Genomic DNA, 24,822 nt, shown 5'->3' with positions numbered 1-24,822 from the left:
GTTAGTCCAAAGACTGAACCCACGACAAGCCCGCTGGTCCTTGTTTTTCGCTCGTTTTGATTTCCAACTCCATTTTCGGCCCGCGGACAAGAACGTGCGGGCAGACGCCTTGTCTAGGTCCTTCGTGCCCATTGAGCTGGAGGAGGAGACGTTCCAGCCCATCATCAGCCCCAGTAAAGTCATTCCGGTGGCTCCTGTCGCTCTGACTCAGATACCCCCTGGGAAAACCTATGTCTCTGATACTGACAGACACAGAGTCCTGCAATGGGGCCATGCCTCAAAGATCGCCGGCCATGCCGGTCAGAAGAAGACGTGGAGTACGATTGTCCGTCACTACTGGTGGCCGTCTCTCCGTAAAGACGTCGCAACCTTCGTCTCAGCCTGTTCGTCCTGTGCCCGGAACAAGACACCCAAGCACCTACCATATGGACGTCTTCTGCCTCTGCCCATTCCTTCCGTTCCGTGGCAACATATTGCAACGGACTTCATTACGCACTTACCCTTATCCTCCGGACACACAGTCATATGGGTTGTGGTGGACCGTTTCTCAAAAATGGCTCACTTCATTCCCATGGCCGGGCTGCCCTCTGCCCAGGAACTAGCTGACTCCTTCATACAACATATATTCCGATTGCATGGCTTTCCCACACACATTGTGTCCGACAGAGGAACTCAGTTTACCTCGCGCTTCTGGAGGGTCCTCTGCAAACATCTGGGAGTATCTCTGGACTTCTCTTCAGCCTACCATCCTCAGTCGAATGGGCAAGTGGAACGGGTCAATCAGATCCTGACCTCCTTCCTGCGCCACTACGTTAATGCCCATCACGATGACTAGTCCGCGCTTCTTCCTTGGGCTGAGTTCTCCCACAACCACCACATCAGCGAGTCCACTTCCTGCTCTCCCTTCCGAGTCATTTACGGACTTCAGCCTTCTGTCCCATTGCCAGTATCCTCGGCTTCCGACGTCCCCGCAGCAGATGCTCTGGTCCACGACTTCTCAGCCATATGGAGCTCTGTCAAGACTTCCCTAGAGCGTGCTTCTTTGCGGATGAAGAGACATGCGGACAAACGGCGCCTGGATCCCCGGTGTTTCCCCCTGGTGATTTGGTCTGGCTTGCATCCAAATATGTCCGATTGAAGTTGCCATCGTACAAGTTGGGTCCTCGTTACATCGGGCCGTTTAAAGTCATCAGCAAGATTAATGCAGTCTCCTACAAGCTGCAGCTCCCGGCCACGATGCGGATACCCAACTCCTTCCATGTCTCCCTGCTCAAGCCTGTTGTCCTTGGTCCCTTCTCCACTGATGCCGGTACTGCTCCTCCTCCCATCGCAGACGATGACATCTATGCGGTAAGGGATATCGTGGCCATGAAGACCGTGCGAGGTCGGCAATACTTTCTGGTGGACTGGGCGGGGTATGGTCCCGAGGATAGGTCCTGGGAGCCCCGGGAGAATGTTGGCACTCCTCTGATACGTGCCTTCCTGTCCCGGTTGCGGGGAGGGGGGCGTGGGGACGGGGGTACTGTCATGCTTCCCGGTCCCCGGGCCCCGCTCTCCGGTCCCCGTGCCCCGCACTCCGGTCCCCGTGGTCCGCTCCCCGGTTCCCGCCGGCGTCCCCTGCTCACCACCCCGGTCCCGGTCCCGTCCTCCTCGCCTGCACCCTCCTTGTGTCCTGCTCCCCGCTCCCGGCGCTCCTCTGCGACATGGGACACACAGCCGGGCGCTCCTGCTTCCTCCTCACCGCTTCCTGGACTGGCTTCTGGCACACGGGCCTCGCACATGCGCATTAGGGCGCGCGCGCGGTCATTGACCCTCTCTTAAAGGGCCAGCACCCAGAAACAGGATATTGCATAGACAGGTACAGGGTATATTAGGGTTCTCTTTCCTGGTAGGCGGGGCCTGTTCTACGTGTTTAGCAAGCTAGTGTTCAGGTCCCCGTATTGCTTTACCCTGTGCTTTGCCCTGTATTAACCCTGTCTGTCTCGCAGAGCCTGTCCTGCCACGTCAGCCGCTCCGAACCAAGTCCATCCCTGGACCCTGATGGTGACTTCGGTGGACGTTCCACCACCTCTGCAGCTCCGCCAGTCTCCAGTCCCTGGCTCCGTTCGGTGACCCGCCCCATCGCTCAGCAGGTTCCGGATTCCGCCTGACCCTACAACCTGGCCTCGGACCCTGAGCCTCGTCACCCGGACTACTGTCCAGAACTCCGTGGGTTCAGCAACATACACCTTTCCTGCTCCTCTACGGACTGTCTGGCTACCAATAGTGCTTCGGCTGCCGTGCATCAGGACCCTCTGGCGGGGTGACCGGCCTGGCTGCCTCCTCAGGGGAAATCGGTGTACGGTCCAGTGCTTCCACCATCCGGACGTAACACCATAAGAACACTAATGCAGACGCCCTATCCCGGATGCCTCACTTGTCCAATTATGGTGGAAATGAAGAGGACCTGGAAGAGGTCGAGCTACAACTTCCACCAGCCTCCATGGGAGGAACAATCCAGATCCAGTGCCCGACAACTAGAGATGACCTGTAATCCGTTGCCCCACAATGGCTGGCTGGAGGCTCAGGAGCGAGACCCAGCGATTAAGTTAGTCAAAGTACTGCTGACCAGACCTGATGCCCGTCTTGGACCAGTCGCTCCAGAAGAGGCCAAGAAGTTGTGGCAAGATCGGAGTCGGCTTTACCTGCATCAAGGTAAATTGTGCAGAAGTCGGACCAACCCCAAGACTCATGAGAGAATCTGCCAGATCGTGGTCCCTAAAGGCTGCTTTACACGAGACGATCTATCGTGCGATAGATCGTCGGGGTCACGGTTTTTGTGACGCACATCCGGTGTCGCTTGCGACGTCGGCCTGTGTGACACCTCCTAGCGACGCAGTATCGCTCAAAAATTGTGAGTCGTGTACTCGTCGCTAGGTTTCATAAAATCGTTTATGAAACATGGCGCCGGTTGTTCATCAATTCCGTGGTATCACACGTTGCTCCGTGCATCGCTTACCTGCTTCCCGCGGCTCCCGCCGGCTATGTGGAAGGAAGGAGGTGGGCGGGATGTTTACATCCCGCTCATCTCTGCCCCTCCGCTTCTATTGGCCGGCGGCTGTGTGAAGTCGCTGTGGCGCCGAATGTCCCTCCCCATTCAGGAAGTGGACGTTCGCCGCCCACAGCGAGGTCGCTCAGCAGGTAAGTACATGTGACGCGGGTTTCACAACTTTGTGTGACACGGGCAGCGATTTGCCCGTGATGCACAAATGACGGGGCCGGGTACGATCGATCGTGAAATCGCACGATCAGTTGTCCCGTGTAAAGCAGGCTTAAGTCAAATGTCCCAGTGGTGCTGGAGGCAGATCATGACGGAGCCGGGCACTTCAGGTGGAAGAAGCTGGAGATGTTGCTGAGAAGCCGTTTCTACTGGATAGGAATGAGAGACTCCATAGAAGCCTGGTGTAGAAATTGCAGTCCCTGCGCCTTGAGAAGACGAGATGGCACTAGCCAGTGTGCACCCCTCCAACCGATTGACACTAAACAACCTCTAGAGATTGTGGCTATGGACCATGTTAAATTGACCTCCAGCAGATGTGTGTACACGTATGCGCTCACGATAGTTGATCACTACTCCTGCTTCCTGGTGGTGGTGCCTGTGAAGGATTTGACTGCCAACACAGCAGCAAAGGTGTTCCAGGCCCATTTCTGTAGGCCGCATGGGTATCCCGACCGAGTTTTGACGGACCAGGGTCCTGCGTTTGAAGCCGAGATTTTTCAAGAGTTCTGCAGCCTATATGGGTGCAAGAAGATCCGCACCACACCTTACCACGCACAGACAAATGGGATGTGCGAGAAGATGAATCATCTGGTAATTAATTTGCTGAAAACCCTCCCTCTTGAAGAACGGAATCGGTGGCCTGAAAAGCTGCCAGATTTGGTTGACATTTATAATAACATTCCAGTAGGATTGACCAAGTGTACCCCAGCCTACCTGATGAGAGCCCGCCTGGAAGACTCCCGGTAGATCTAGAGATGGAGGTAGAGTTGCCTGAAACTTACGCATCCGGAGAAGATTGGGACTCACGTCGCCAAGCTCAGTACAAACAGATCCAGATGTACGTTGAAGAAAGTTTGGATCAGACCCGGGAGCGGCAAGAGAGGAATTTTAATAAGCAAGCTAAGGCAGCCCCCTTCGCCCCTGGTGAAATTGTATTAAAAAGAAAGAGGAAACAACACAAGTTGGAAGACCAGTGGGAGAAAGAGCCGTATGTGATACAGCCATCCAATTTCGATAATCAGAAGACTTGTTTGATTAGCAAAGACGATGGACGAACTACAGCTACGGTGTCCAGAGACCACCTGAAGAAGTGCCCAGAACCTTTGAAAAGAGCAGAAGAGCCTCAGTCCCAGTCTCCAGTGGTGGAAAGAAGGAAGAAGGTGATCCACACGATCCTAGGTGATTTTCCAGAAAATTGGCCGATGCAGAATGGAGCACTAATAGTCCCTGGGTTAACATTCCCACAACCTGTGGAAGAACCAGAGCAGGAAAGGCTTACTGACACTGCATCCACTCCAGCATCTAGAGTATCACCAGTCCCCTTGACACGTACACGTAGGATCCTGCCAGTTACACCTAGCATGGAGGGAGAGGGACGTGTAGAGGGTGTGGAAACTTCATTAGAGAGGAGCGAGAGCCCAGAGTTAAGGAGGTCAACCTGTGCAAACTTTGGGCAACCTCCACGGAGGTACAGAGAAGAGTGTTAAAAAAAATGTTACAGTACCAATAGTTACGATGCCATAGAATTGTTATTTATCGGTGCTTTCGTTTGTTATTTTCCATAGTTTGTTATTTTCCATATAGAAAATGTTAGTAAATGAGTGCCTAATCAACCAGTTTTAATGAAAAGAGTGAAAGTTACCTGATTTGCAAGAAAAATTGTTGAAAAAGTGTACAACCGGTACATGGACTTCGTTAAAAGTTTTATATAGGTAAAAATGGACCATGGTCACAGGACTGGCGTAACCAACACAAACTTGTGTCTTGTATAATAGTTGCACCTCCTGTGCCAACCAGAGTTATCTGATAACAGAGAACAATTGTAGAAAAGGGTTTCTATACCGCGCCAATGATCACAAGTCTGGAAGTCGGATTGATGTGGCTTTATTGTAGCATAGGTCTACGCGTTTCAGGAGCTCTGCTCCCTTCCTCAGGACCATAGAAACAACATCGGATTTGATGTTGTTTCTATGGTCCTGAGGAAGGGAGCAGAGCTCCTGAAACGCGTAGACCTATGCTACAATAAAGCCACATCAATCCGACTTCCAGACTTGTGATCATTGGCGCGGTATAGAAACCCTTTTCTACAATTGTTCTCTGTTATCTGCCACTTTAGGTTGCCGCTGCCTGGATCCATTTTTAAATGCGATTACAGTAGTTGTGACTGTCACAACTACAGTTGGTGAGTATATTTGCTCCCCTTGTCTATTGTCCTGTGCCTATAAGGGTAAGACCCTATTGCGCTTCATTCTCCACAGCTCTTCCTCTAACCAGAGTTATCTGAAAGACAACACCCGGGACCTTAACCTGGCCATGGACCCACCATAGGATTCCAGGGGGAACAGGTTGTTTGGGTGGCGGGTTATTGGGATCCGGGACATTGGGACTGGAATGTCACAGGAAGGGGCTGCAATGGAGTAGGTTGAGCCTCCATTACCATAGAAACCGGTAGCGTCCCACCGTTGGGCGACGAACTCTTAACAATTTTTAGTAACGTTTAAGTAAAGTGCCTCCCCTATGTGGGATTAAACCCGTTAATAAAAGTGTGTTGTTTAAAATGTTCTTTTTCCCCTTTTGCAGTTTAAAAACAAAAATAAACCTCTGGTGTCCTGTAGCTCGGGGACGAGCTACGTTTAACCAAGGGGGAATGTGACGCCCTGGCCTATCAGGTCTTCACAGGGTATTGTACAATCTTCCCTTCTGTACAGTATCCACTCCTCCTTGGTTACGGATTCTTGTCCTTTCGTGTTGCTAACAGCTTAGCCAATCAAAATCCTAGAAACACTTTACACCGTAACCACCAGACACACCATTGGGGGCCTGAAGGGAATAGGGCCGCCCAGATGGGGTGTTGGTGAGGGGAAAGTGAGAAAGTGACACTTGGAAGAAAGTGTGAAACGGGAGTGGAAGAAGAAGGAGGTGGAGATGACTCTCTGAGAGAGGTCACCGGCCTGGAGCGGGGCTCCTGTAGTTACTAAGTGGCAGACGTTGGTCTGGTAGGAGCTGGAACCCCGGTCGCAGGGGATCGTGTAAAGGGGGCAGCCGGCAGCCTTGAGCCATCACCGCGCAGGGGCAAGGACACGACGGGATACATGGACCCTAGGCCGGGAAGTAGCTTCACGCTTCCCGGTAATTTACCCGACGGGGGTGAAGACTTCAAGATTCATTTACAACCTCTCTAAAATTGGGGTACTAGCGCACCAATGGAATAGGACTTTCCCAATACAGTCCAAAGAAATCCTACGCGTGAACCCTGAGAGCAAGCTCACTCTGTTAGCCACACGGGTGAGCGGGACCCGAAAAGTTTTATGCTTAAGGGTCCAACTAGAGGAAAACAGGTGCCAAGGAAAGGGCCACAGGCTAACAGCAACACCAAAGGCACGGACCCAAGCGTGGTCCCTCCAACTTGCAGTGGTGCTCAGAATTCTGGTTTACAAGCTGTCGGTGTTATTATTCCTGGATTGAGTGAGTACACTGAAAGCCCCTTTTCCTCTACCCAACGGACCCCAATCACCAACAATCCATCGGGCTCAGGGGCACAAATCCCCTAACCACGGAGGGGTTAAACATCCTGCTGCTCCACCATCGCCACCGGGCTCCCCAACAGCAGCGGTGGTCTCCCCCAGTAACACGCACCGTGGGTGGCGTCACGAACGTACACATCCTCCCTGTACATATCTCCCCCTCTCTTCTTTAATTCGAGTGTCCATGCAAACCCCTGGGTCCGAAGACCCCTGGAGCCATCGCGGCTCCAGATCTGAGCGGCTCGGCCGCTGGCACGGGGGCGGTACACATACCTGGGGCATCACAGGCCTGCTAGCAGAGCCGGCTCCAGGTTTTTGTGGGCCCTGAGTGAAAGTCTCAGTGGGCCCCATCCACACGTAGACATGCTCAGATACATACACATAGAGACATACGTACACATATATATTTAAAGAGAAATTCACAAAAACACATAAACAGACATAAATCTAGACACAGTCATATACACTAACATACATAGATACACATCATACATGCACACACAGACACATTAGAGATATTTCTAATATTGGGAAGCCGGCACCTGACTCATTCACCTCCCCGCAGGTCTCCATCCAGCTCCTTCTGGGCATGTGTCTGTGCCACGCTGATTGGTGGCCGTCACTAACAGAAATGGTCGTACATAGAGCACACTAACACTGCTGCATATATATCACAAGAGAGGATGGGGACATACACATTACTGGGGGGCATACATATTACTGAGGAAAGAGGTATACAGCAATGGGTGGCATACAGCTCTAGAGGGGGCAGTGGCTCTGGGGTGGGGGGAAAAACAGCTATGAGGTGGGGGTTACATGCAGCTCTTGGGGTATACAGCTTTGGGTTGCACGGGACATACCGCTCTGGGGGGTATACAGCGCTGGGGTGGAGGGGACATACAACTCCTGGGTTATAGTAGTATGCAGCCCCCATACTCCTCCATATAGTGTTATGAAGCCCCCATAGTCCTCAATATAGTATTATGTAGACCCATGTAGCATTATGCAGCCCCCATATTGCACTATGCAGCCCCCATATGGCATTATGCAGCCCCCATATGGCATTATGCAGCCCCCATATGGCACTATGCAACCCCCATATCACATTAAGCAGTGCCCATATAGCACAATGCAGAACCATATAGCATTAGGCACCCTCATGTAGTATACAGCCCCTATATGGCACAGTGCAGAGCCAGATAGCATTAGGCACCTTCATGTAGTATACAGCCCAATATAGCACAGTGCAGAGCCAGATAGCATTAGGCACCTTCATGTAGTATACAGCCTCTTATAGCACAGTGCAGAGCCAGATAGCATTAGGCATCCCATGTAGTATACAGCCTGTGTATAGCACAATGCAGACCCAGATAGCATTAGGCATCCTCATGTAGTATACAGCCCCATATAGCACAGTACAGACCCAGATAGCATTAGGCACCCTCATGTAGTATACAGCCCGTATATAGCACAGTGTAGAGCCATATAGCATTAGGCACTTTCATGTAACATACAGCCCCATATAGCGCAGTACAGACCCAGATAGCATTAGGCATCCTCATGTAGTATACAGCCCCATATAGCACAGTACAGACCCAGATAGCATTAGGCACCCTCATGTAGTATACAGCCCGTATATAGCACAGTGTAGAGCCATATAGCATTAGGCACTTTCATGTAACATACAGCCCCATATAGCGCAGTACAGACCCAGATAGCATTAGGCAACTTCATGTAGTATACAGCCCCATATAGCACAGTACAGACCCAGATAGCATTAAGCACCTTCATGTAGTATACAGCCTGTATATAGCACAGTGTGCTATATACACATAGTATCGCTCGACATCAGCAATAAAAACTCGATGTTGAAGTTGGTTTCTTATTTGGATTTTTTTTTCTGTTTTTTTACATGTTAATCCCTTAAGGACGAAGCCAGTTTTGTACTTAATGCCCAGGCTATTTTTTGCAATTCTGACCAGTGTCCCTTTATGAGGTTATAACTCTGTAACGCTTCAACGGATCCCAGTGAGTCTGAAATTGTTTTTTCGAGACATTTTGTACTTCACGATAGTTATAAATTTAGAACGATATTTTTTGCTTTTAATTGTGCAAAAATCAGAAATTTGATGAACATTTTGCAGTTTTTCAAATAAACTTTTAATTTTTATGCCCTTAAACCAGAGAGTTATGTCACACAAAATAGTTAATAAATAACATTTCCCACATCTCTACTTTACATTAGCGCAATTTCTGAAACAAAATGTTTTGGGGTTAGGAAGTTAGAAGGGTTCAAAGTTCATCAGCAATTTCCCATTTTTTCAACAAAATTCACAAAACCATTTTTTTAGGGACCACATCACATTTGAAGTGACTTTGAGAGGCCGAAGTGACAGAAAATACCCAAAAGTGACACCATTCTAAAACCTGCACCCCTCAAAGAACTCAAAACCACATTCATGAAGTGTATTAACCCTTCATTTGCCTCACCAGAACAAAAGCAATGTGGAATGAAAAAAAAATATATATACCGTATTTTTCGGACTATAAGATGCACCGGACTATAAGACGCACCCTGGTTTTAGAGGAGGAAAATAGGAAAATAAAATTTTAAGCAAAAAATGTAGTCATGACACACTGTTATGGGGCGAGCATATGCTGCTGACACTGTTATGGGGGTAATGTCCCCAAATTCTCTACTAAGGTGCCGCATCCTGGTAATGATCCTCCTGCCTTGTATATACAGTTTATGTCCCTCATCCTGCTATATACCGTCATCCTTAGGCTTAGGGGGGATCTAATCACAATGTATAAATATATGAGGGGACAGTACAGAGACCTTTCCAAAGATCTTTTTACACCTAGGCCTGCGACTGGAACACGGGGGCATCCGCTACGTCTTGAGGAAAGAAGGTTTAATCATAATCACAGACGAGGATTCTTTACTGTACGAGCAGTGAGACTATGGAACTCTCTGCCGCATGATGTTGTAATGAGTGATTCACTACTAACATTTAAGCAGAGCCTGGACGCCTTTCTTGAAAAATTTAATATTACCAGTTATGTATATTAGATTTTATGACAGGGTATTGATCCAGGGAACTAGTCTGATTGCCGGATGTGGAGTCAGGAAGGAAATTTTTTCCCCATTGGAACTTGTTTGCCACATTGGGGTTTTTTTGCCTTCCTCTGGATCAACATGTTAGGCTACAGGTTGAACTAGATGGACTTAGAGTCTCCCTTCAACCTTAAAAACTATGATACTATGATACTATCCTGCCATATGGCCGCATCCTGCTATATACTGGCATATGGCCGCATCCTGCTATATAACCCATCATGGCATATGGCCCCATCCTGCTCATAATATACCCCCATCCTGCTCATATAACCCCATCCTGCTCATAATATACCCCGATTCTGCTCATATACCCCCATCCTGCTTATAATATACCCCCATCCTGCTCATATGACCCAATCCTGCTCGTATGACCCCATCCTGCTCATGTACCCCCATCCTGCTCATAATATACCCCCATCCTGTTCATAATATACCCCCATCCTGCTCATATGACCCCATCCTGCTCATAATATACCCCCATCCTGCTCATAATATACCCCCATCCTGCTCATAATATACCCCCATCCTGTTCATAATATACCCCCATCCTGCTCATATGACCCCATCCTGCTCATAATATACCCCCATCCTGCTCATAATATACCCCCATCCTGCTCATATGACCCCATCCTGCTCATATGACCCCATCCTGCTCATATGACCCCATCCTGCTCATATGACCCCATCCTGCTCGTATGACCCCATCCTGCTCATATAACCCCATCCTGCTCATAATATACCCCGATCCTGCTCATATACCCCCATCCTGCTCATAATATACCCCCATCCTGCTCATATGACCCCATCCTGCTCATCTGACCCCATCCTGCTCGTATGACCCCATCCTGCTCATATACCCCCATCCTGCTGATATGCCCCCATCCTGCTCATATGACCCCATCCTGCTCATATGACCCCATCCTGCTCATAATATACTCCCATCATCCTGGTGTATGGCCGCATCCTGTGGCACATAAAAAAAATAAACGTTCATACTCACCTCACCTTACCTCGCTCCCTGCAGCATCGCTCGTCCTCCAGTCTGTGTCAGCGGCAACGCCGCTGAGTGGAGCTATCCCCGTTACCCTGCTGCATCGCAATCATCTCCTGTGTCTGTGCTGGCGGCTGCGTGTGGACACGTGCGCACAGCGATGACGTCATCGCTGTGCGCCCCGCTAGTCTCCACCCAGCCGCCGGCACAGACAAAGGAGATGATCACAATGCAGCAGGGTAACAGGGACGGCTCCACTCAGCGGCGCTGCCGCTGACACAGACGGGAGGACAAGCGATGCTGCAGGGGAACGGTGAGTACTGTACACTGATTCACTGCTCCCCACGCTGATGATGATGCGTGGGGAGCAGTGAATACAGCCGCACATGATCACTCCAGGCCGTAGTTGCCAGGAGTGATCATGCGGGCCGGCTGTTAAACCCCCGCCCACCTGTCAGTGCCTGCTTCAGCGCTGAGGGATGATGGGCGGGGGATGGGCGTGCATATTAAATGAGCGGGTCAACGTGGTCACGGCAGGCTGCTACAGCCTGCTCGTGCCCCCGATGACCCGCTCCACCGCAGCACACACATTCCCCGCAGCCACATTCAGACCATAAGATGCACTCCCCACTTTCCCCCAACATTTGGGGGGAAAAAGTGCGTCTTATGGTCCGAAAAATACAGTATATATTTTACCTAAAAATGTTGCTCTTGCGCCAATTTATACACTTTTTGCAGAAGTAACACAACAAAATGGAACTCAAAATTTGTTACCCAATTTCTTGTGAGCGCGCTGATACCCCACATGTGGTCAGAAACCTCTGATTGGACAAATGGGAGGGCTCAAAATAGAAAGAGCAATATTTGAATTTTGAAAAGCAAATTTGGCTGAAAAAGATTGTGGGCACCATGTTGAATTTGTAGGGCCCCTGAGGTACCTAAACAGTAAAAACCTCCCACAAGTGAACCTATTTTGGAAACTAGACCCATCAAGGAATTTAGATATTTGGTGAGAACTTTGAATCCCCAGGGGCTTCACAGAATTTTATAACGTTGAGCTGTGAAAATAAATAAAATACATTTTTACCACAAAATTGTTACTTCAACCAAGTAGCTTTTTTTTTTTTCAAGGGTATCAGGAAAAATGCAGCAAAAATGTATTGTGCAATTTCTCCTGAGTATGCTAGTACCTCATATGTGCTGGAAATCAAATGTTTGGGTGCACGGCAGGGCTCGGATGGGAAGGAGAGCCATTAGACTGCAAAATTGGCAGGAATCATTAGTGGGCGCCATGTCGCGTTTGGAGAGCTCCTGAGGGCCCGAAACAGTGGAGCTCCCCCACAAGTGACCCCATTCTGGAAACTAGACCCCTCAAGGATTTTATCCAGTGGTATAGTGAGCATTTTAAACCCACAGGTACTTCACAGATTTTGATAACTTTAGGTTGTCATATCGAAAATTTTCATTTTTTTCACAAAAATCTTGCTTTAGCATCAAATGTATCACTTTTTCAAGTGGACCCCACAGTTATCCAATTTCTTATGAGTGCAGGGATACCCCACAAATCTGGAAAAAAAATCTCTGTTTGGACAAACAGGAGAGCTTGGAATGGATGGAGCACCATTTAAATTTTGGTAAAGCTGAAATAGATTGCGGGCACCATGTTGCATTTTCAGGGCCCCTAGGGTACCTATACAGCAGAAACCCTCCACAAGTGACCCCAATTTGGAAACTAGACCCCTCAAGGGTTTTACTCAGGGATATAGTGAGCATTTTGAACCCCCATGGGGAACACATATATGTTGCTCTAGCAGCAAATTTCTCACTTTTTGGCTATGTGCCCACGATCTGGCGATACTGAGTCTGTGGAGATGTGAGTGATGTCCATGACCACGGTCCAGGTTCAGGCTGCTGCTGACTTTAGCTCTATTCTCTTCGCAGAGAACTCTCATCTCCGCAGCATAAATTGACATGTTGCAGTACCAAATGTCAGTTTATGCTGTGGAGAAAATAAGCACCGTGGGTAGGAGATTTCTAAAACTCCTCCCACTGCACTTCTACTGTACAACGTAGCATTATGGACGTAGCGAAAACACAGCGTCCAAAACGATTGAAACCCTAATTGCGGGCACGCAGCCTAAAATGCTAGGATGGATGGATGGACAGACAGATATCAAACACATATATAATGTCCCACCCCCCTACATATTCTAAGCTGGCACCCTTTAGTGACTTTCATGTGGCACTAAAGGGTGACTAGACTTGTATTTAGACAAAAAATAAATAATTAAAAAAAAAATAAATACGTGAGGTCCCCCCATTTTTGATAGCCAGCTCGGGTAAAGCAGATGGCTGCAGCCTGCAAACCACAGCTGGCAGCTTCACCTTGGTTGCTGATGCAATTTGGAGAGTGCCCAAGCTCTTTTTTTATAATTATTTATAAATAAATAAGAAAAAAAAACATGGGGTCCACCCTGATATAGAAGGGTTAATAGTTATATTTCTTGATTTGAAATACTTTATTATTCCATTAGTACATCTAGTGTAAGTTCATCGCCATTTTTCAGCCTTCAAGACAAGAAACAAGCTCAAGGATTATTATTGTCTGCTAAATGTTCTTCTTATCTCATATGCATGACTACATTTTTGTCATTGTCAAAGGTCATATGATCAACTTGTAAATTTCCACTCGAAGCCTTTTTTGCAATATCACATTGATCTGTAAATGGTATAAATTATCTGTGCATTGGCTGAATAAACAGAAAACTGATCATGCTCACATTAATGCAGGTCTTTTCGCCGAGCGCTGGATATTGATTAGGCCTGAAGAGGCCTAATTCAGAGGACCTCACTGGTGATCCCATAAGCTGACTTTTGAAACAAAACAGAACAGCTATAACAGTTTCTAGTGCCCAACATGGAGCCGTGGCCAACCAGCCTATTCGGAAGACGTTTTGGGGACTCTTGAGTAGAGATGAGCCACCCCCCTAGAGTTCGAGTTCGGTTCGTCGTACGGTGCCCCGTTCGACGAGCCGTTCGTCGAACTCTCGAACCCCATAGGAAACAATGGGAGGCAATCACAAACACATAAAAACACCTGGAAAACACCCTCAAAGTTGTCCAAAAGGTGCCAAACAACTCCCCAGACAACACAAACACATGGGAAAGTGACAAGGACAAATACTCATGCGAAAACTAAACAGCTGGACGAGGAAAAAGAGGAGGAGACACAGATATAGGCATGGCATGCCCTTCTAAAATCATGTAAAACACAGCAAGGGGACTCCAAGCAGACTCTCCCTTTTTTCCAAAAATTGGGCCCCACAGACACCACTTCAGTGGCAGCACTTGTGCCCCAGTTGCAAACTGGACAGGTTGAATTGCATCAAACATATTCAAAAATACACAAGCCTTAACTGTCCCCAGGATGGCACCGGGGTGGGTAGCAAAGTCTTTGCTCAACCATGACTTGTTCATCTTGGCTCATTTTTAAAAACTCCGCAAGGGTTACTCCAAGCAGAGTCTCCCTTTTTTCTAAAAATTGGGCCACAGACACCACTTCAGTGGCAGCACTTGTGCCCCAGTTGCAAACTGGACAGGTTGATTTGCATCAAACACATTCAAAAATACGCCAGCCTTAACTGTCCCCAGGATGGCACCGGGGTAGGTAGCAAACTCTTTGCTGATCCCAGATCTGTTAATCTTGGATCATTTTTAGAAACACTGCAAGCAAGGGTTACTCCAAGCGGAGTCTCCCTTTTTTCCAAAAATTGGGCCCCACAGACACCCCTTCAGTGGCAGCACTTGTGCCCCAGTTGTAAACTTGACAGGTACATTTGCATCAAGCACATTCCAAATACACAAGCATTTACTCTCCCCAGGAGGACACAGGGGTAGTAAAGTCCTTGCGGATCCATGACTTGTTCATTTTGATGAACGTTAGTCTGTCCACATTGTCACTGGACAGACACGTGCGCTTATCTGTCAGCACACACCCAACAGCACTGAAGACACGTTCAGAGACAACGCTGGCAGCTGGACACGACAAGATCTCCAAGGCGTAAGTGGCGAGCTCAGGCCATTTTTCAAGATTTGATGCCCAAAATGAGCAAGGCTCCAGTTGCGAAGTCATGGCATCGATGTTCATTTGCAGATACTCCTGTATCATCCTCTCCAGCCGTTGACTATGTGTCAGACTTCTTGTCTCTGTTGGCCTTGCAAAGGATGGTCTAAAAAAATTATGAAAAGATTCAATAAAATTGCTGTCACCAGCACCAGATATGGTGCTGCTGGTACGGATAGACTGTTGATGACGAGACCGTCCCATGTTTGTCAAGTTACAACTGGGAGATTCACTCCGTGCACCACTGGGGTTTGGTGGAAAAGCCGAGCTAAGATTGAGTAACAGCTTCTGCTGATACTCCTGCATACGTGCGTCCCTTTCTATGGCTGGAATTATTTCACAAAATTTAGACTTGTACTGGGGATCTAATAGTGTGGCAACCCAATAGTCATCATCACTTCTAATTTTGACAATCTGAGGGTCATGTTGTAGGTAGTGCAGCAAGAAGGCGCTCATGTGTCTTGCGCATCCATGCGGACCAAGTCCACGCTGTGTTTGTGGCATAGAGGTGCTACCCGTTCTTTCTTCCTCTGACATCTCCCCCCAACCTCTTTCAACTGAAATGTGACCAAGGTCTCCCTCATCTGCTGATTCTTCCATGTCCATGGACAGTTCGTCCTCCTTTTCTTCATGTTCTTCTGCACCTTCCTCAACATTTTGCCTGCTACCACGCGCCCTTGTTAATACCTCTCCCCCACCATCTCATGCCTGCCGGCTTGGTGATGATGAACGCCTGGACCTTGGTGATGTTGTTATCCCTTGCGCATATAAATCCTCATGTACTTCCTCCCCTTCCTGTTGAACCACCCCTGACTCCGAATAGTGTTTAGCGTGTGCTCAAGCATGAAAATGACTGGAATTGTCCTGCTGATAATGGCATTGTCAGCGCTAAACATATTCGTCGCCATGTCGAAACTGTGCAGAAGGGTGCATAGGTCCTTGATCTGAGACCACTCCATCAGGGTGATCTGCCCCACCTCTGCATCTCGTTGGCCCAGGCTATACGTCATGACGTATTGCACCAGTGCTCGGTGGTGCTGCCACAGTCGCTGTAACATGTGGAGAGTTGAATTCCAGCGTGTCGGCACATCCCATTTCAGGCGATGAACCGGCAGTCCGAAAGACTTCTGGAGCGAAGCAAGTTGCTCAGCTGCGGCGGTTGAACGGCGGAAGTGAGCAGATAGTTTTCGTGCCCTGTTCAGATGGCCATCTAGGCCGGGATAGTGTGTTAAAAATTGCTGGACAACAAGGTTCAACACATGAGCCATACAAGGCACGTGTGTCACCTTGCCCAGGCAAAGGGCCGCACCCAGGTTTGCAGCATTGTCGCACACGGCCTTACCTTGCTGCAGGTTGAGTGGAGACAACCATTTATGAAACTCGGACAGCAGAGCTGCCCACAACTCAGCCGCTGTGTGACTCTTATTTCCAAGACATTTCAAGCTAAAGACCGCCTGATGCCGTTGCGCTCTGCTGCCAGCATAGTAAGTAGGTGTGTGTGATTCCTTGTGCGCAGTTACAATGCTGGTGGCCTGACCAGGCAGGCTTGGGGCGGAGGTGGAGGAGGTGGTTGAGGAGGCAGAAGAGTTGAAAGAACTTCTACATACAGAGCATAGACGCACAAGTCATGGGGACGGCAAGACTTGTTCAGCAGACCCTTCTCCATCTATCACCATAGTTACCCAGTGCCCAGTCAGCGACATGTAACGCCCCTGTCCATACTCACTGGTCCAAGTATCGGTGGTGAAATGCACCCGTTCACACACAGAGTTTTGTCAAGGAAGTGGTGATGTTGTGTGCGACATGCTAGTGTAGCGCAGGCTCACCTTTCTTGGAGAAGTAGTGGCGACTGGGCATCTGGTACTGGGGCACTGCGATGGACATAAAGTCTCGAAAATCCTCTGTGACCACCAGGCGGAAAGGCAGCATTTCCGTAGCCAAGATCTTAGAGAGGGATAAAGTCAACCTCTTAGCTTTGTCATGGGTCGGAGGAAATGGCCTTTTATTTGTCCACATCTGAGGGACAGAGATCTGGCTGCTGTGTGTAGACGGTGGTGAGTAGGGTGTCCCTGGAAAAATGCAGGTTTGTAAGGAAAGTGCAGGCGTAGACATGATGTTCCCTTCATCCAACATTGGTGCTATCGATGTCTGAGAGTGCTGTACACACGCACTTGTTTCCCCTTCCAAACCAACTGACGACCTACCAAGCAAACTGCCTGTTGTGGTTACAGTAGTGGAAGGTGTGCGTGGAAAACCAGGTGTGACAGCTGTCCCCCCAGTAATAGAAGATGAAGAGCGCGCGGATATACTGGAAGGGGCAGGCAGTGGTTGGCCCGCTACGCTAAGCAGCATTGCAGCACAGTGAGCTTCCCACTGGGAATTATGCTTGGTATTCATGTGACGATTCATGGAAGAAGTTGTCAAACTGGTGAGCTTTTTGCCTCTACTTATAGATTCACGACAAATTTTACAGATCACATGATTTGGGAGATCCTTTGCAAGATCAAAAAAGGACCAGGCTAGGCAAGGCTTAGAGGACATGCGACCTGCAGAACCACCCCGACTTGTGCTCAGAGGCAGAGTGGTGGCTGAGGATGCAGTTGTAGACGTGCTACCAGTACTCCGACTCTGTCCAGGAAGGCGCAAGGTAACTTCGTCGTCAGTTGCATCCTCCTCCACCGCCTCTGTTGACCTCCTCAAGTGCCTGACTGTGGGTTGACAGTAAGTGGGATCTAGAACTTCACCATCAAGCGTTGTGTTTGCACTCCCCTCGCCCTCAGACCTAACCTTTTCCTGCCCTGCCCGAACATTTAAGTTGTCATCCCAATCTGGTATCTGCGTCTCATCGTCATCAGTATGTTCCTCATTGTCTCCACCAACAGGTGTTACAGTTTGGGAATGAGGGCTACATTATGCTCAGAAAGTTGGTCATCAGGGCCTGAATCTGAGTCACAAAGGTTCTGGGCATCACTGCAGACCATTTCCTGGTCTGTACTCACTGTAGCTTGGGAGCAGACCTCTGATTCCCAGGCTATAGTGTGACTGAACAGCTCTGCAGACTCAGCCATCTCTGGTACACCATACTGTGCAGGGCGGGTGGAGACTTGATAGCTGGGAGAAAGCAATTGTGATTAGGATGACAATTCAGATGACTGGGTTTTTTTTGATGTGGTAGTTGAGGTGGAGGAGAGGGCACTTGTTGGAGCACTTGAGCTCCATTCAAGCATGTTCTTTTTTTGTGCATCATCTACCTTTCTTACAGTTGTTTGGGTCCATAAAAAAGGGAGCACATCGGATTGTCCACGGAAAGTAGTAGACATCTTACTTTTGCTGGAAGATGGCTTATCTTCAGCAGATGTTAATGTAGCTTTGCCACCTTCCCCACGGACACAAACTTTATTTCCTTTTTAAACACGCCTGTTCCCCTTTCCAACAGCATCTGTCCTTTTGCCACTCATTTTGTTAGCGACAAGATTAGTCATTTACAATGTGGTAGCAAAAATTGAGAGGTGGTGTAGATTTCAGAGGTGGTGTAACTTTATTGACAGCTGAAAAACCAACACTGACTATCCCTGACAATGCAGCTATGGCCCTAAAACTGGCAGCACTGTTTGCTATAAAAATAGCGTAGCAAAATGTGCATGAGGGTAGAAAGCAGAGGTGGTGGTACTTGTTTGGCACAAGTGGGACACAAAATTACTATAGCAGCCACTGTTTGGATGCCACTTCTATTCAGGAGTGTTTGCTATAAAAATAGTGTAGCAAAATGTGCATCAGGGTTTAATGCAGAGGTGCTGGAAAATGCTTGGCACCAGTGGGACACAAAATTAGTATAGCAGCCACTGTTTGGATGCCACTTATATTCAGCACTGTTTGCTATAAAAATAGTGTAGCAAAATGTGCATGAGGGTTTAATGCAGAGGTGCTGGATAATGCTTGGCCCCAGTGGGACACAAAATTAGTATAGCAGCCACTGTTTGGATGCCACTTATGTCCAGAACTGTTTGCTATAAAAATAGCGTAGCAAAATGTGCATGAGGTTTTAATGCAGAGGTGCTGGAAAATGCTTGGCACCAGTGGGACACAAAATTAGTATAGCAGCCACTGTTTGGATGCCACTTATATTCAGCACTGTTTGCTATAAAAATAGGGTAGCAAAATGTGCATGAGGGTAGAAAGCAGAGGTGGTGGGACTTGCTTGGCACCGGTTGGAGGCAAAATTAGTATAGCAGCCACTGTTTGGATGCCACTTATATTCAGCACTGTTTGCTATAAAAATAGCGTAGCAAAATGTGCATCAGGGTTTAATGCAGAGGTGCTGGCAAATGCTTGCACCAGTGGGACACAAAATTAGTAGAGCAGCCACCTTTTTGGATGCCACTTATGTCCAGCACTGTTTGCTATAAAAATAGTGGGGGAAAAGTGGGCAGGTGAGTACAGTGGCCGGGTTCTCTGGGTCAGTGAACAGGAAAGGAAGCCTCACTTTCTATCCCTCCTAATGGTAAAATGCAGCAAGGAATTCCCTGAGCTTAGGTACACAGACGCTGTTATCTGAAGCTGTATACAGCGTTTCCACAGACCTGACTGTCACCTATGGCCCTGAGCCCGAGAACAGGAGCCCTGAAAAGGACTGAAATAAACTTCTGTCCCTAATCTGTAGAGCGCTGTGTGTATAGCGTACACAGCTGAAGCGGCGCCAGGAGCTGCGTGAGCGGTGACTGTCACCTCCACGCAGAAAGCAGATAATGGCGCCGTGAGAGAAAATGCCCGTATTTATAATGCAAGGACATGTGACATGGACAGCCTATGACACATGCCCTTGCTTGTCTGACAAAAAAGAACACTTAGCTGTGTGTGTGTGTCTGGGATTGGCTGACATGCTGGCCCGCCCCACTACACGCGCGCTTAGGGAAAAACAAAAAAAAAAAAATGGCGATCGCCATTATCCCAGCAGCACTGATCTAAACGCACCGCCCCAGCACACTATACGCTGAAATTAGATAATATTGTGAATCACAGAGTGACTCACACTATTACAATGAAAAGCCAGCTAGTAAATAGGTAGGCTTTTTGCTGATCGAACCGTTCTCGAACGTAACTCGAGCTATCGAGCTTTAAGCATAAAGCTCGCGTTCGATCTCGAGCACCCCAAAATCACTTGAACATGAAATTGGTGAACCTCGAACCTCGCTGAACTCTACTCTTGAGACAGTGAAATTTCAGCTGCAGCAAGGTGAGAAGCTTTGACTGCTGAGACCCCACCACTGAACCAATCTCCCATGCCCGAACAAAACACACAATTGTAGTAAACCAAATCAACTTTATTGGAGAGATAATCAAATATTTATACAAACTCTCATCTTTTGTTGGGTTGGGGTCGGTCACAGCTTAAAATTAACCGTTAGAATTATCCAACCGGATATACCATTTCAAACCAGGCGTAATGCCAGGCCGGACTCCCAGCACAATCAGCCTTCGCTTAACATCCACCATTTTCAACCGCTGTGACTAAAAACAATATAACATACAATAAAGGGGAGGGAGGGTGGGACAGCAGCAAACTGTGTCCGGTTTGCCAGCAGCACAGCAGTGTCCAGGTCTCAGGATGAGGAGAGGCCAAATCCAGGAAGTAAGGGGAATTATATAGGGGAGTCAATAGTGAGGAAAATAGTGGAATTGGACACCATAAAGGGGGCAGGGTTCGGGCATGGGAGTGGGATTTTAACCCCTTACATACGGGGCTCAGCAGTCAGGGTGCATTCAGTGCAGCCTCACTGACCTGCCCTGCAATTCTTACACTTTATTTCACTCTCTCTGATTTCCCGAATATTCTGGGTAAGGCTGTACACACGGTTTAAGAACTCTGGCATCACCAGTGAGTATTGTTTTTTCATGCATGTCTGAATGAGAGTTGAAATATAGAGTAATAAGATAATCTGTTGTCCGTCCATTAACTGATTGCATAGTACGGAATTGGGACAGTCTCTGTATAATTACATGTGCTGTTTTTTGTGTTTTGCTTTGGCCATCTTTGCATCTTTGATGTGCAATACACTGGTCTAGGGATATGTGTTCATAAGTAGTTTCATACTAATGCCTAGATAAAGTAGACAGGCAGTAAGTTGTTGTATATTGATGAGAAGCCTCTGAATAACATTAAAGTGACGAGTAATTGAGATAAGGGACTTGGTGTAATAATATGTATGTATAAATTAATGGTTATAGGCCATACTGTGGACTGTGAAAAGATGTTCTGGTTGTGAAATGTCACAGGGCATAGCCATATAGAGTATTTGAGTGGATAGCTTACATATGTATTTTTTCCCCATCAGTGTCAAGAGCGGTTTAGATAATTTTATTTACATGTGAGGTTAACTGATCCTTGGAAGGTGTATTGTTACATAAGTTTCTGGAATCAATGAATGAGTGGACAAGTGGTCCTGGGATCTGTCCTTATAGTGAGATATCGTATGTGTCTTCCCCTCAAAATGGAGACGAAGGTTTTATAGCAAAGTAATGTTTTTTTCATTTCACTAGAATATTAGTGCTGTGAAGGTATGTAAGTAGACTCAATTTTCTGCTAGGATTGTGTATACCAGTGGGTATTAGGAAAGTTGGATGTTTTGGAAAGCTAAGGCGGGCTTTGCACACTACGACAAATTGAAAATGACGTACTTCCGGCATCGCATGCGACATCGTAGTGTGTAAAGGCTCGATGATACGATTAACGAGCGCAAAAGCATCGTAATCGTATCATCGGTGCAGCGTCGGCGTAATCCATAATTACGCTGATGCGACGGTCCGATGTTGTTCCTTGCTCCTGCGGCAGCACACATCGCTGTGTGTGAAGTCGCAGGAGCGGGGAACATCTCCTACCGGCATCACTGCGGCTTCCGTAGAATATGCGGAAGGAAGGAGGTGGGCGGGATGTTTACATCTCGCTCATCTCCGCCCCTCCGCTCCGATTGGCCGCCTGCCGTGTGACGTCGCAGTGACGCCGCACGACCCGCCCCCTTAATAAGGAGGTGGGTCGCCGGCCACAGGGACGTCGCACGGCAGGTGAGTGTGTGTGTGAAGCTGGCGTAGCGATAATTTTCGCTACGCCAGCTATCACCACATATCGCTGCTGCGACAGGGGCGGGGACTATCGCACTCGGCATCGCAGCATCGGCTTGCGATGTCGCAGTGTGCAAAGTACCCCTAAGTCTGGACGAAGAATTCTTTTGAGATAAGACTGTTGCTAAACAAACTGTGTGCTGCTATTTTGTTGGGAGGGGGCAAATAAGGTGCTGCGCGATTTTCTGCCCTCTGTAAGAAGTCAGCTCTGAGGATTGTTTTAGTTTAACTCTAGTTTACGTTGCTGGAATACTTTGTAAAGGACCAGCATGGGGTACCCAACTGCACATCAGGTCTAAGGCCTAAAACACACTTCCGCATAAAAAACGTATGTGTCACACGTTCCGTTTTTCTAATCCGTGTTCAGTTTTTTATGGGTGTTTCTCCGGTACGTATGACATCTGTGTGATGGCGTATGCTAGCCGTGTGTGCATGTGGAATGGCTGTGTATGCGTATGTGTAATGTCCGTGTGAAATGTTCCGTGTGTGTGATGCACAATGTCGTTGATACATGTCGGCTGACAGCAGACAGAGTTGCGCGATGAGAATGAACTCGGGTGCACTTCACCCGACTTCATTGTCATACCGCGGCTCTGTCTGTGTCATGTACTGATTAGCGGTCACTCGTGAAGGACTCACTGGTAACCGCTAATCCCCTGAGTGACTGAAGTAAGCAGCACGATTAGCGCTGCCGTCAATCAGGTTATCCGCGGCTAGCTGGAGTCCTCCCCCCGAGACCGCAACTCACCTGTGACTTCATCGCTGTCACTCGGGTGACTTGCTGTCACAGTTGGAGGATCCAGCGGTGGCCGCGATTAACCTCAGTGACAGCTCAGCTGATCGCACGACTCACCTCAGTTGCTGCGTGGAGCTGTCAGGAGCGGCGGTGTTCTTCTGCAGCTCCTGTTACCTTCATGTAGCAGAGCTGGAAGCGACGCTGGACCTCCGTGGATTATACCGGACATGGATGGGTTTTTGGAGGCTTAATAAAGTGGTGAACGAGGGTATTTGTTATTGTTTATTATTTCAAATAAAGGATTTTTTCACTGTGTGTGTTTATTAACTTTAACTTACAGGTTAATCATTTGGGGTGTCTCAGACGCCTGCAATGATTAATCTAGGACTTATTGGCAGCTATGGGCTGCTGCCATTAACTCCTTATTACCCCGATTGCCAACGCACCAGGGCAAATCGGGAAGAGCCGGGTAGAGTCCCAGGATTGTCGCATCTATTGTATGCGGCAATTCTGGGTGGCTGCTGGCTGATATTGTTAGGCTGGGGGGCTCCCCATAACGTAGAGCTCCCCATCCTGAGAATACCAGCCTTCAGCCATATGGCTTTATCTTGGCTGGTATCAAAATTGGGGGGGACCGCACGCCGTTTTTTTAAATTATTTCATTATTGCTTTTACTGCACAGTATAGACCCGCCCACCGGTGGCTGTGTTATTGGTTGCAGTGAGACAGCTGTCACTCAACATGGGGGCGTGTGTAACTGCAACCAATCATAGGCGCCTGTGGGTGAAGTAAGCAGGGAATACGAGATTGATTAATGAGCGTCCGGCATTTTCAAATTAATTGAAGCCGCGTATTTTTGACACAGCTGTTCCTCGCCGCGCTGATGATCAGGGATTGGTAAGTATGAGCCGGGGGAAGAAATAGACCGAGCGCCAAAGTGAGAATGACTGAGAACATCATAAACAAAGGTAATTATACTGACTTTAAAAAAAAAAAAAAAGAAGAGCGACATCGCTCGTTTAAAAATGCACACGGACGAAATGTGCTTTGACTTTAGTGGGTCCGTGTCTGCGTGCTGACCGCAAAAAACGGACATGTCGGCCATGTGGGAAAACGCACACACGTACTAACCACACGGACACACGTTCCGTGTGATTTTACGTCTGTGTGCCTTCTAACATAGGGTAACATTTGACAACGTGTCTCTGTGTCTCCGGTACGTGCAAAAACGTACCAAACACGTACCGGAGGCACGGATGTGTGTTGCAGGCCTAAGTGGGTGAGAAAGCAGTGTGGCCTTCCCACTTACATGGATGTGGTCTAGTAGGTGAGAGGACTATCACACCTGGTCATTCCTGCTTTAGTCATCTGGTCTATTGGGTGAGAGAGCTGTTTTAAAGCCTTCCCAATACACCCTGCAAGGGTAGCGGGTGAAAGTGCTGACTAACCTTCTAGCTACACCTTGAGAGCCCATTCTGACTTGCCGGAGGAGTGTGGCCTGTTGACAAGGTCCAGGGACACTAAGAGGGCATTTGCAGAAAGGTGGGCTGTGTGGGAATAAGTTGAAGCCATGGGCAACTTGTTCAGTGTGCAGTGTGGGGCTCCAGCGGGATCCAAAACAGCCAAACAGTGCAAGAAAGGGAAGGCAAGGAAGCAGTGAAAAATGTCAGACCAATACTCAAAAAGGCAGACATGCCAGAGTACGGATGTTTGGATGTTGAGAAATGGCACAGATTCAGGGAAGAAAAGAAAGGTTGGATAAAAGACAAGAGAGTAGAGCAACAAGTAAATTAGGACATTTTTGTGTACTCACCGTAAAATGTCTTTTTTGGAGCCTTTCATTGGGGGACACAGACAGTGGGTTATATGTTGTCTCCAGGGGAAGTTTGACACTAGGTTGAAAAAAGAGTTAGCTCCTCCTCCCACAGCATATAACCCCAGCTAGGCGGGAA

General features: G+C 48.2%; 2 protein-coding genes across 2 annotated transcripts in view; both read right to left on the bottom strand.

Annotated features, from left to right (window-relative positions):
* The window catches only part of LOC142259228 (uncharacterized), a 138,828-nt gene that overhangs the window by 23,133 nt on the left and 90,873 nt on the right, over positions 1-24,822 (bottom strand).
* LOC142259221 (gastrula zinc finger protein XlCGF66.1-like) overlaps positions 1-24,822 on the bottom strand; it is a 55,665-nt gene that overhangs the window by 15,965 nt on the left and 14,878 nt on the right. The window lies entirely within an intron of this gene.

The sequence above is a fragment of the Anomaloglossus baeobatrachus genome (genome assembly GCF_048569485.1).
Source record: "Anomaloglossus baeobatrachus isolate aAnoBae1 chromosome 5 unlocalized genomic scaffold, aAnoBae1.hap1 SUPER_5_unloc_4, whole genome shotgun sequence".
Lineage (NCBI taxonomy): Eukaryota > Metazoa > Chordata > Amphibia > Anura > Aromobatidae > Anomaloglossus > Anomaloglossus baeobatrachus.
This window is presented reverse-complemented; position numbering and strand designations above follow the sequence as displayed.